This window comes from Siphateles boraxobius, unplaced genomic scaffold, assembly GCF_051911475.1.
Source record: "Siphateles boraxobius isolate OS27281-9 unplaced genomic scaffold, OSU_SipBor_1 46, whole genome shotgun sequence".
NCBI lineage: Eukaryota > Metazoa > Chordata > Actinopteri > Cypriniformes > Leuciscidae > Siphateles > Siphateles boraxobius.
This window is the reverse complement of record NW_027509097.1, coordinates 5607070-5620841: the sequence shown is the minus strand read 5'-3', so window position 1 is coordinate 5620841 and position 13772 is coordinate 5607070. Positions and strand designations below refer to the sequence as shown.

The window sequence follows — 13772 nt, the reverse complement described above, 5'->3', positions numbered from 1 at the left end:
TAAATCATTAAGTTCAAACCAGCAGAAACACCAGAAATATGGCTAAACCACTACTATAGAGACACTGCACTAATGCAGTTGGGTTACATCGTTTGTGCTTGGTAAAGCAGGTAATCGAGAATGAATTTAAGTGCAATCTGGTCTCGTTCTGACATAAGCATATCTGGTAAAAAAGGATGAATCAAAGTGCACAGTATGAAGGCTGAAATTAGTATTCATGAATCAAATCACATGCAGTGATGAAACACCGAAGGGAAGTGACAAAGACCCTTTCAAGCACCCTTCACAAAAGGATGTTTGGAAGAAAAAAATATTGTCACTGTTACAGGGTGAGGGATAAAATTACACACACCCATTAATAAAATTGTCAAATAGTAAGGACAACTCAATGTCTGCAAAATCAGTTTTTGACATGTTCCACTACATTTGTGAGGATGTTTTCAAAAAAAGTATTGTCAAACCTATAAAACCACATACTGTGAGATCACTGCTATTGAGTCCTGTCTTAATGAAGACATTGAGAGGGCCCGAGAGCCTTCCTGAGAACAGATATTACTAACGGAAGGGCACACATACACTTCAAAACTGAAATAAGACTTTAGAATTGATTTGTACTTGCATTTATTCTTATCCCTCAATTAATTTGAACTAAACTCCTTTACTTACACTATTGCAGCAGAAATGCAGCAACAAAAGTTTAAAATTTACATTATACTGAACAACATTTCTGGTCCACTAATTCGTTCAATTTTAAATTGTAATAATATTTCACATATTAAATTTTAACTGTATTTCTGATTGAATAAATGCAGCCTTGGTGAACATAGGAGATTTCTTACAAAAACATTTTAAAATCGTACTTTTGAAAGGTAGTGTGGTTACTCTGCTAAATAATACCTGTGTGAACTTGAGAGGAAGTGACTTCATTAATCCTCTAAAAATCATCTTGGTAAACCTTGGTTAAAAGCAATAGCCAAAAATGTGAAGTTAGTTCTGAGAAAAGCTTTAGTATTTATTGCAGATTGCTGATATTTTTATAATGACATTCATACAAATGTGACAAATGTGGACAACAGTGTCCAAATGCTTTTTGGGGCAATTGTATACACAATATACTTACAGAAACAAGGAATAGCAAAGTGCTATCTAAATCTAAATAAATAATGACTGGTTGCATGAGTGCACAAATATGTCATGAGCAAAACACAGTACAAACCAGTGTACACTGACTAATGTGACAGAACAAAATTTCAGATACCAAGTCAGTGTCAATTGCTACACACAACCTTATGAAAAGCATCAATAATGAATGATGCTTAAAATTAAAACTACAGACAATTAATTTACTATCTAGTAGATCTGGTTTCGATGCTAGTCTAGAATGAAGACATTTGCTGTAGTAATTACAATCAGAACTAATGATTCTGCCTCTCTGCTCAAATGAGACTGTACAATGATTAGATGTGTGAACAATTGACAGTCACATTAGTCAACAAGCTATTTCTGAGATGACTGTCTAGTTATCTTCATCTTAACACATTCTCTGAAACACAATGTCTGGATCCTGTGAGCTTAAATTCCAGACCGTATTTTCAAAGTGCGACTGCCGCAATGACTCCAATTTAATCGAGCCATTACAAGGCTTTCAAATTCAGGTACTCTCAAAATTTGTTGTCTTTGAGGTTTGATTTGGCCCAATCAAACTCTCAATTGGCAATCAAACTTTAGTCTAAAATGTTTACTGGAACTGACAGAACATTCTCATCTTAAAAGTGTTTTATAGCGTAACAATGAACCCAGAGCAAGGTTATAATCGTTAACGAAAACGAACGAAAAAACGAAAAGGTGGGAAAAAACATTGTCGTTAACTGAAATAAAAATAAAAACGAGGCATTACAAAAAAAACGATAACTAACTAAAACTATAATGTGTGTTTGGCAAAACTAACTAAAATAAAATAAAATTATAGAGTAAATGTCCTTAGTTTTCGTCTTTGTCAATGTCTTGGGCCGCCGCACCGGCCGCCACATATTGCGTTTCGTTATTCATTTTTAAAAAACGCAGCGTATTCGTTCAGCTGCATTTCCTTTCCCTGCTCTCTCTCTCTCTCACATACACGCGCCCGCACGCACGCACACACACACACACACACACACACAGACCCTCCCCTCCGTGCACACCGCGTCTCCATGAAAACGAGTGTTCGTTGAAAGCAAGTTCGCAAAAGGTTGGTATCTCGTGAACACCTTTACACAATCACACATTAAAAAGTAGTATAACAAATATTTTAAATTCTGAATACAATTTTTTCAGCGTGTTAATGTCGACCCGAGAAGCGATTGCGGCTTCTTTAGAAAGTTTGAGGTAAAATGCAGTTGGGTTGTCGATGTCAAAACACGATATAAGCTGTGATTCAAATATTAGCTAAAGCTAAATAATGTTATGTCATTTTTTTACTCTAATGTTTGCTGCTTCAATCCAGATGAGTATTGTATAGGGTAAATTTAGAATGGGTGTGAAAATTGTACAGCTGTGGGATTTGTATAGGTTTGTATTTGTATAGGTTGTGCATTTTGTATAGAAGATGTGTAACGTTGATTTTTGGTACGGCGTGTGGATTTTGTAGAGGTAAAGAGATTGAGCTCCTAGCAATGTCTTGTGTGGCTCATAAATGTGTTGATACATGCCGTTCATGTGTGTCTTCTTTAGTCTTTTGGCTATTTAGGTTTTTTCCTGGCACACTCACTTACACATTTTGCACTTACTGCGTAGTGTTGTGTAGCGTATTTACATATTTGTGCTCATATGTGACCCTGGATCACAAAACCAGTCTTAAGTAGCACGGGTATATTTGTGGGAATAGCCAACAATACATTGTATGGGTCAAAATTATAAATTTTTCTTTTATGTCAAAAATCATTAGGATATTAAGTAAAGATCATGTTCCATGAAGATATTTTGTAAATTTCCTACCGTAAATGTATAAAACATTTATTTTTGTGAGTGAATGCAGCACAATCGCGAACATAAATGGACAACTTTAAAGGCGATTTTCTCAATGTTTCGATTTTTTGCACCCTCAGATTCCAGATTTTCAAATAGTTGCATCTCAGCCAAATATTGTCCTATCCTAACAAACCATACATCAATGGAAAGCTTATTTATTCAGATTTCATGTGATCTCAATCTCAATTTTTAAAAAAATGACCCATATGACTGGTTTTGTCATCCCGGGTCACATATGTACATTTTATGTAGCTACTGGTGTTTTTGTTGAATACATATTTCTAAAATTGTATGATGTTTTTGTTGAGTTATTATTACACAATACTTTTTTCGGACCTTCTTGAATCTTGCCCCTGACAAATAACCAAAATTACAAAAAAAGACTAAAACTAACACTAAAACTAATAAAAACTAAACTAAAACTAAGCATTTTCAAAAAATAAAAACTAAACTAAACTAGCAAACCCACTTTAAAAACTAATTAAAACTAAACTGAATTTGAAAACAAAAAGTCAAAACGAAATAGAAATAAAAACTAATGAAAAATGCAAAACTATAATAACCTTGACCCAGAGAGAATAAAAGTCTAAACAGAACATCTATATGAGCAGCAATCATCAGTTTAAGCACATTGAAGGCTAGATTTTTCAAGATAAAAAGCTTAAAAGCAGAAAATAAAGAGAAAGCCAGTTAGCACCAAAGACAGAGACAATGCACCATATACTTCACAAATGAAAATTGAGCCAAGGACCACAAAAATACAGCCATTTTCATGTTTATCAGCTTTGACCAAATTGTACATGCCTTTTGGACTCAAACCCAAATGGTATATAAATGGACTGAAATGTATATAGTTTTCTGAAAACTTTATTTTGATAATTAGTGACAAAGGAACTCCATAAAATAATTCATTTGCTGGTTTCTTTGAAATAAAACCTGACTAGTGTACAAAGGTAAATTTAACAAATAATCCAAAGTGTTAAAATAATGATTTGATTGACACAATTGATATTTTGAAAATTATAAGAAAAAACTAATGACATTCGTAATGTAACAATTAATTATTTGTTTCTAGTAAATCATTTTCTTTTGAACTTTCTATTCATCAAAGACAAAGTCATTATCACGGTTTTCACAGACACAAAGAAATATTAAGCTGTTTTCATCATAACAATAAGAAATGTTTCTTAAACACCATATTAGAATGACTTCTGAAGGATCATGTGACACTGAAGACTGGAGTAAGTATGCTAAAAATTCAGCTTTGCCATCACAGGAATAATTTACATTTCAAAAATAAAATATTTATATTTGTCACGACACACACGAGACAGAAGTTTGCAGCAGTTTATTAATATAAGGGTAATCCAAATCGTAGTCTTCCAGGCAGGGGTCAAAATCCAAATAATCCAACTAAACATGAAAACAAAACACAAACCAACAAGAAAACCGACCAAGGAAGTGGTGACATCTAACAACAACTCCGTGACATGGACTGACACAGACAGGGGCTGTTTCTCAATATGCGTTCTTGTCTGTACTTGTGTTCTTGTGGACTTGTGAAACGTCATCAGTCGCTGCCCAAGTACTGTCTCAATACACAAGTTTGCATTTTGGCAAGAACGGTTAAAAATCCCGGAAGTGTTCTTGACACGCCCATTTTACCGAGGATGCATCGGTTGCTAACTTGTGTGAACTTGATGGCAGAAATATCCCAGCATTCATTTCGGCATTCAAGGAAGAAGCGGGGAGCAGAAAGGCAGAACAACAGTAAGTCGTTTTTCTACAATTTCGTATGCTATTTGATCACTAAATTCACTTCTGAGAACATTTGATGCGAGAAATCTACTGTGTAGATTTCAAATATTGCCATTTTTACGAAAATTAATGGCGAATCGAAAATATGCTCAAACATTTTCGGTAGTGAAGAATCTCCATAAGCGCACGAGGGTGTAGATAGCGAGCCAACCGGGCAGTCATGCTAAAAACCTGGCTGTTATCATCAATAATTCTTGTTATGTTTGGGTACTGATGACGGCGCTGTGTGGGGGTATAGCGCAATACCAGCAAGAACACATCGCCTCAAACTGTCAGCAGCGTTCTGTGTGCTCGTCACCTTGTAAGTTCATTCTTCCAAGAACAACTAGCAAGAGCGTTCTCCCCAAGAACACAAGTCCGTTCTTTGCATTCTTGGTTTTGAGAAACGGCCCTCGTATTTATACACAGAACTTAACAATGTAATAAGAAACAGCTGCGTGCAATGATGAGTGATGAGAACAGACAAAGGATCGTGGGAAATGCAGTTCCAGAATGAATGGTGACAGTAAGGGAAAGAGACCTCTAGTGGACACCCGGGTAAACACAAACCAACACTGTGACAATATTAAATTGGTATATTTTACAATATTACTGTTTTTACTGTGTTTTTGATAAAATAATTTCAGCCTTGGTGATCATAAGAGACTTCTTTCAAAAATATGAACACAAATCTAACCAACCCCAAACTTTTGAACAATAGTGTACAGTACCTGTATAAATTTAATTATATTTAATAAAACATTCACCATGATAGAATGAATGTCCAGGGTGTTTTCCTTATATGGCCTATGACACTGAGATGACACAGTGGCCCTACGACAACTGGTTTGGAAAATGCATGGATGGATGATAGAAGGAAACTAAATATCCCATGGTATTGTAATTTACCCCAAACTCTTTATAATGGCGCTAAAAACATGATGGAACTCAATTGTTCCAGGTCGTCTCCCCAGCCTGGCCTCTTGCTGTCATTCCATGGGATCCAATTCCATTTAAATTCCATCCACATACTGAAAAGGAACCCTTTCTTAAATTTTGCACAACCCTGCTTCCCAGCACCCCATGCTTTAACATCTAAAAAATAAGATAGGTTGAACAACTGCTGTTCTAGGAAAACAATAGCATGGAATACAGGGAGATGTGCATGTCTGATATTCTCCAATCATCTATCTATAAATTACAGGAACGTCTGTCTGTCTGTCTGTCTGTCTGTGTGTCTGTTATTCGCATATCTCTAGAACCGTTAGTCCGATGGATCTCTAACTTGACTGGTGTCTTGCTACGGGCACGAGTAAGTGCAGTGCTGAGTTTGACGTTGTTTGGATTAGAAATGCAAAAGATATCATCAAATATATCGGTAAAAGAAGCACACATTGAAGTTGTGGTTTAAAAATAAACATTCTGACATTAGAGAGGGTTGGGTTTAAAAATAAACATTCTGTTAGCGAAACATTAAGTCAGCTACACTGTTTACCTCTGAATATTGTAGTTATTCAGAAGTAGTTAATTGTCAGTAGTTAGTAGTTCAATATGTAGTTCAATTTTCCATATTTATTGCATGTCATTATGCCAGTATCAGTATTTGCTTTCAACCATGCACAAATAAAAATGTCACTGAACTTTTGGTGTGTAATTGAAACAATGAGCACTCAAACAGACCAAACCAACAATTAATAAAAACACACAGAAAAACTGATTTTGCACATACAGTGCATACTGTCAAATCGATTAATAGCGATTAAGAAATATACAATACACACACACATATAATATACAGTATATATAAATATAATATAGCCTATACACAGACACGCATACATCTATCTATAAATTACAGAAACGTCTGTCTGTGTGTCTGTTATTCGCATATCTCCGTAAAAGCACACATTGAAGATGTTTAGATGATGTTTAGAAGGTTGTGGTTTAAAAATAAACATTCTGACATTAGAGGGTTGGGGTTTAAAAATATCTTAATATTATATTTTATATAATATATCACGGCCATCAATTGTAGTAGCCTATTCACAAAATGTTTGCTCAAGCGTAGGGTTTTCTCGAAGTTCACTGTGTCGCTGCTCCCTGAATCGTTGCGCTTATTCATTTCTGGATGTTAACTGAATCTGTAAATCAGCTAAACTGTTTACTTCTGAATATTATATTTTATTCTGGTGCGCTTAACATTATCGCTACTGTGTAATAGTAGCCTATGCTATTCACCAACTAAACATAAAAGACGCTAAATGAAGTTCCTAAACGTAAGTTAGGGAGGAGCGAGCCCATCCAATCTTTCAATCAACAAACAGAGTATATAAGCAGCCGCTTACCTCTCCCTAGTATCAGCTGTTCCAGTATCCCTCCACCTCCCCAAACTCCACCTTCATCTTAGGTACCTTGCCCTTTAATTAACAGGTCCTACATTTAGCCACTGGGGGGTATATCAGAGCTCGAGTCGAAGCTGCTTCATCGAGCCCCTCTCCAGCGGACAGCAAGCCAAATAAGTTTAACCTAATATCTTAAAGATTTTATGGGCAAACGAACTCGTTAACTACCTTTCATTGTCTATATAATTGTAATCTGCAAAATGACAACAAAGTTGACACTAACGTAACGTCAATCTAATCTAATCTAATCTAATCTAATCTAATCTAATCTAATCTAATCTTATCTAATATCCTGCTACCTGTACACAGATACCCAAATACATGTCACCTAATATCACCATTATAATTTTTTTTTGCATCCATGTAGTTAAATTTTCCATATTTATTGTATGTCATTATATCAGTATCAGTATTTGCCTTTTACCATGCACAAATAAAAATGTCACTGAACTTTTGCTGTGTAATTGTAACATTAAGCACTCAAACACACCAAACCAACAATTACTAAAAAACACGCACAAAAACTGATTTTGAAATTCGCATATCTGTTTACTGTTTAATCAGCTAACAGATCAGCTAATATGTGTTATTCGCATTTCTCTCGAACCGTAAGTCCGATGGATTTCAAACTTGACAGGTGTCTTGCTACGGGCACAAGTAAGTGTAGTGCCAAGTTTGACGTTATTTGGATTAGAAATGCAAAAGATATCTGTAAATATATCGGTAAAAGAAGCACACATTGGCTTTCGCCGCTCTAGCTGCTGGCCACTCCCCCTCTCACACTGCACACAGAGTGGCCACTCCCCCTCTCACACTGTATACAGAGTGGCCACTCCCCCTCTCACACTGTATACAGAGTGGCCACTCCCCCTCTCACACTGCACACAGAGTGGCCACTCCCCCTCTCACATTGCACACTGAGTGCCCACTCCCCCTCTCACACTGCACACTGAGTGCCCACCCCCCCTCTCACACTGCACACACACACTGAGTGGCCACTCCCCCTCTCACACTGCACACTGAGTGGCCACTCCCCCTCTCACACTGCACACTGAGTGGCCACTCCCCCTCTCACACAGCACACTGAGTGCCCACTCCCCCTCTCACACTGCACACACACACTGAGTGGCCACTCCCCCTCTCACACAGCACACTGAGTGCCCACTCCCCCTCTCACACTGCACACACACACTGAGTGGCCACTCCCCCTCTCACACACACACTGAGTGCCCACTCCCCCTCTCACACTGCCCACTGAGTGCCCACTCCCCCTCTCACACTGCACACTGAGTGCCCACTCCCCCTCTCACACTGCACACTGAGTGCCCACTCCCCCTCTCACACTGCACACACACACTGAGTGGCCACTCCCCCTCTCACACACACACTGAGTGCCCACTCCCCCTCTCACACTGCCCGCTGAGTGCCCACTCCCCCTCTCACACTGCACACACACACTGAGTGGCCACTCCCCCTCTCACACACACACTGAGTGCCCACTCCCCCTCTCACACTGCCCACTGAGTGCCCACTCCCCCTCTCACACTGCACACTGAGTGCCCACTCCCCCTCTCACACTGCACACTGAGTGCCCACTCCCCCTCTCACACTGCACACTGAGTGCCCACTCCCCCTCTCACACTGCAAACTGAGTGCCCACTCCCCCTCTCACACTGCACATTGAGTGCCCACTCCCCCTCTCACACTGCACACACACACTGAGTGGCCACTCCCCCTCTCACACTGCACACTGAGTGGCCACTCCCCCTCTCACACACACACTGAGTGGCCACTCCCCAAAATAAACATTCTGACATTAGAGTTATGGTTTAAAAATATCTGAATATTATATTTTATTCACTGCCATCATTTGTAATAGCCTATTCACAAACTGTTTGCTCAAGCGTAGCGTTTTCTCTGAGTTCACTGTGTAGCTGCTCCGGTCTGAACGTCCCCTGAATTGTTGCGCTTATTAATTTGTGGATGTTAACTGAATCTGTAAGTCAGCTAAACTGTTTAATTCTGAATATTATATTTTATTATGGTGCTCTTAACGTTATCGTTTTCTCAGAGTTTAGGCTCCTGTGTAATAGTAGCTTAGGCTATTCAGCAACTCCAACAATTACTAAAAACACACAAAAACATATTTTGCACGGGCATTGCACTAGTTTGTTATAAAAAAAAGAAGCAGGAACAGAACAATGTTTTAAGAGCAAACTGTTTTTTTAAAGCAGTGAACATCTAGGGTTACAAAAAAAGAAAAAAAAAATAACTTCTGACTGCTGTTTGCTCTTTCCTCTCTTTCTCCTCCAGAGGAGCTTAGGGGTTGGTAGCCATTTTCTGTCAGCTCAGGAAGAGAGCGGGAGCAGCTCTAATGACTAAATGATGAGGGATGGGTGGGGGTGAACCAGAGCAAAGCCATGAGAACTGAAGGAAACGTGTACCCTGTTCCTGGTGGGAAACCACTAAAAGAGAACCTTTAACTTACAGCAGTCAAGAACATCAGCATTCAAACTAGCAGATTTATTAACATTAACTAAGCCCAAACTGCTAACCAATCATAAGGCTGGATAATGTTTCCATGGAGATGACTGACAGGTGATTTAAATGGAACAGTCTGGTGCTTAGACAGGTCATACACTTTCACTTATTTCTAAAATGCCAGAACAGCATTAATGGGCCTCTAGACATTAGGGCTGTAGCGATACACTAATCTCAAGATACGATACGATACACGATATTCAGCTCACGATACGATATACAGGTCCTTCTCAAAAAATTAGCATATTGTGATAAAGTTAATTATTTTCCATAATGTAATGATAAAAAATAAACTTTCATATATTTTAGATTCATTGCACACCAACTGAAATATTTCAGGTCTTTTATTGTTTTAATACTGATGATTTTGGCATACAGCTCATGAAAACCCAAAATTCCTATCTCAAAAAATTAGCATTTCATGAAAAGGGTCTCTAAACAAGCTATTAACCTAATCATCTGAATCAACTAATTAACTCTAAACACCTGCAAAAGATTCCTGAGGCTTTTAAAAACTCCAAGCCTGTTTCATTACTCAAAACCGCAATCATGGGTAGGACTGCCGACCTGACTGCTGTCCAGAAGGCCATCATTGACACCCTCAAGCAAGAGGGTAAGACACAGAAAGAAATTTCTGAACAAATAGGCTGTTCCCAGAGTGCTGTATCAAGGCACCTCAGTGGGAAGTCTGTGGGAAGGAAAAAGTGTGGCAAAAAACGCTACACAACGAGAAGAGGTGACCGGACCCTGAGGTAGATTGTGGAGAAGGAATGATTCCAGACCTTGGGGGACCTGTGGAAGCAGTGGACTGAGTCTGGACTAGAAACATCCAGAGCCACCGTGCACAGGCGTGTGCAGGAAATGGGCTATAGGTGCCGCATTCCCCAGGTCAAGCCACCTTTGAACCAGAAACAGCGGCAGAAGCGCCTGACCTGGGCTACAGAGAAGCAGCACTGGACCGTTGCTCAGTGGTCCAAAGTACTTTTTTCAGATGAAAGCAAATTTTGCATGTCATTCGGAAATCAAGGTGCCAGAGTCTGGAGGAAGACTGGGGAGAAGGAAATGCCAAAATGCCTGAAGTCCAGTGTCAAGTACCCACAGTCAGTGATGGTCTGGGGTGCCATGTTAGCTGCTGGTGTTGGTCCACTGTGTTTTATCAAGGGCAGGGTCAATGCAGCTAGCTATCAGGAGATTTTGGAGCACTTCATGCTTCCATCTGCTGAAAAGCTTTATGGAGATGAAGATTTCATTTTTCAGCACGACCTGGCACCTGCTCAGAGTGCCAAAACCACTGGTAAATGGTTTACTGACCATGGTATTACTGTGCTCAATTGGCCTGCCAACTCTCCTGACCTGAACCCCATAGAGAATCTGTGGGATATTGTGAAGAGAAAGTTGAGAGACGCAAGACCCAACACTCTGGATAAGCTTAAGGCCGCTATCGAAGCATCCTAGGCCTCCATAACACCTCAGCAGTGCCACAGGCTGATTGCCTCCATGCCACGCCACATTGAAGCAGTCATTTCTGCAAAAGGATTCCCGACCAAGTATTGAGTGCATAACTGAACATAGTTATTTGAAGGTTGACTTTTTTTGTATTAAAAACACTTCTTTTATTGGTCGGATGAAATATGCAAATTTTTTGAGGTAGGAATTTGGGGTTTTCATGAGCTGTATGCCAAAATCAGCAGTATTAAAACAATAAAAGACTGACATATTTCAGTTGGTGTGCAATGAATCTAAAATATATGAAAGTTTATTTTTTATCATTACATTATGGAAAATAATGAAATTTATCACAATATGCTAATTTTTTGAGAAGGACCTGTATATCACGATATTCAGCCGACGATACTATTCGATACGATTTGATATAATTCGATACACTTACATCATTTTCTGAAAGATTTAAAGGGGATAGAGTGATTTTGGTGACATCTTGTGAGTGTTCCATTTACTTGGATTGAATTATTTGAACTGAAAACTAAAAACTTGATTTACACAATATATGTCTCTGAGTGGACAAGTTTAAGTTATTCATTCAAGAGCTGTGAGTGCCTTTTGTTGTTTGATTCACATAATGGCTCAATCGTCAGCAGGTTTATTAGTCGTTGCCCCTTTAAGACCGAGTGCAGATCTAATAGGTGACTGATGCACCATCATTTTCTCCTAACTATTTACGTCCATTTAAGACATAAACTGTTTAAGTGAATAAACTGTGTTTCAGTGAATCTCATAGCTGGTCATTTTTATATTATTATGTATATTTGATAGTTTAGATGCGCACATGAAGCCCAAAGTTAAGTAGCCTATACTTTTCTTGTCTCGTTGCAGTCCATTTCGGAGCGCGCGTCGCCTTGTGAACAACTCTTGCGCAGATGTTTGTGCTTTTAATAGCTCTTTTAATGATTAAACGCGTCCTCAATTTAGCAACAGTAGAGACTGCATTTTACAACAATCACCGATCGTGCTGATTCTGACGGTACGTTTGGGTTTTAGGGAAGAAATGACAGCGCATCGCTGTGAAGGGAAGGAAGTTGCTCTATAATGCAGTTAGTTTGGTTTCATCTCAAATATCTTCTTTTTATAATCTCTGAAAGCTGAATCTAAAATAATATTAGAATATTATCCCAGATCTAAAGAAGTGTAACCACGTTTGAATGTTTAGTTCTGTCTTGATTGTCAGTCATTGAGCAGGGCTGTCGTGTCATGTTGTGCGCGCGCGCTGTGGCTCCGCGTGAGAGATCGCTCTCTCTCTTCTGGACTGCGAATAGCAAAGTTGCATCACAGACAAATGGTTTAATATTATTATATATAGAACTGGCTGGCGAGATAAATATGTTCAAGATTACGTCTTTATATCAATAATAAATAGTAGCCTACGTGTATTTTCTATTTTCTCCAGTAGCTACCGACAGCAGAACCGAAAACGTCCAAGCTTTAAAGCGAATGGGGGTAAACACGGGGTATTTGCATGGGACTTGTGTATCGATACTCGCGGCTTAAAAATCGATACTTTCTTGGGAAAAAAAATATCGATTTATATCGCAGAATCGATAAAATTGCTCAGCCTTACTAGACATGTCAACACACGCACGCACGCACAAACGTACGCACGCACACACACACACACACACACACACACACACACACACACACACACACACACACACACACACACACACACACACACACACACACACACACACACACACACACACACACACACACACAGATTTTGCCAGTGACAGGTCTGTTTGCCAAAATCAGACAGTGTTAACTGACATATACACATTTAAATTGGTGGACTGAAATAAGGAGGCAAAGCTCCAACCTGGTCCCACAGGAAAATTCATATGAATTTGTATGATGTGAATACGAATGTGTTCTAAATTTCTAAACACTAGTGTAATTTACACAGTAGTGTGTAATTATTAGTATTTAGTGTGTAATTTTAGTATTAATATCTTCAAAAAAACATCTTCAAAACTTCATAGAAAACATAGTATTTTGGTATATGGAACCCGGAACATGGTTTAAACTGAGGGGGGGCCCTGATGCCCCAGGCTGATGAATCAGGTTAGAGCTGCACGATTTTGGATAAATTTAAAATGACGTTTTTTTTGGTTTCAAACAGATCACAAACAGTTTTTTCCTGATTCTGAACTGACAACTAAACAAATAAAGTAATTTACTAGAGGTTCTGATGAAATGATAATTGATGCAGTCTATTGAAAACGTTTAATGAATCTGAATGAATTATTCAAAAATATTGGTTTGAATGAATGATTCAATGACTCTAGCACTTAACTAGGTGCGTTCGACTTCCGCTGCATATAACCGATCGATCGGCGAGAGTTGGCGTGTGCAGTCGGGGAGGAGCTGTGTCCGAAATCACCCCTACCTACACTTAAATAGGGCACTATTTTAGGGAACAGCCATTTGTAGTAGTGTCCGAAACTATAGTGGAAGTTATCGAGTGCACTCATTCAATCTGAACCGAACGGCAGACCTTCCGGCGCACTC

The 13772-nt window shown here is 38.8% G+C and overlaps 1 protein-coding gene and 1 long non-coding RNA gene across 3 annotated transcripts in view; both read right to left on the bottom strand.

Annotated features, from left to right (window-relative positions):
* The window catches only part of aatkb (apoptosis-associated tyrosine kinase b), a 65796-nt gene that overhangs the window by 34050 nt on the left and 17974 nt on the right, over positions 1 to 13772 (bottom strand). The gene's annotated exons all lie outside the window — the stretch shown is intronic.
* LOC143709771 (uncharacterized) lies at positions 8183 to 8614 on the bottom strand. Its single transcript, XR_013194393.1, has 4 exons — positions 8548 to 8614; positions 8385 to 8446; positions 8313 to 8345; positions 8183 to 8211 (listed from the first exon to the last, which is right to left on the bottom strand). It is a non-coding gene; the product is annotated as an uncharacterized LOC143709771 (long non-coding RNA).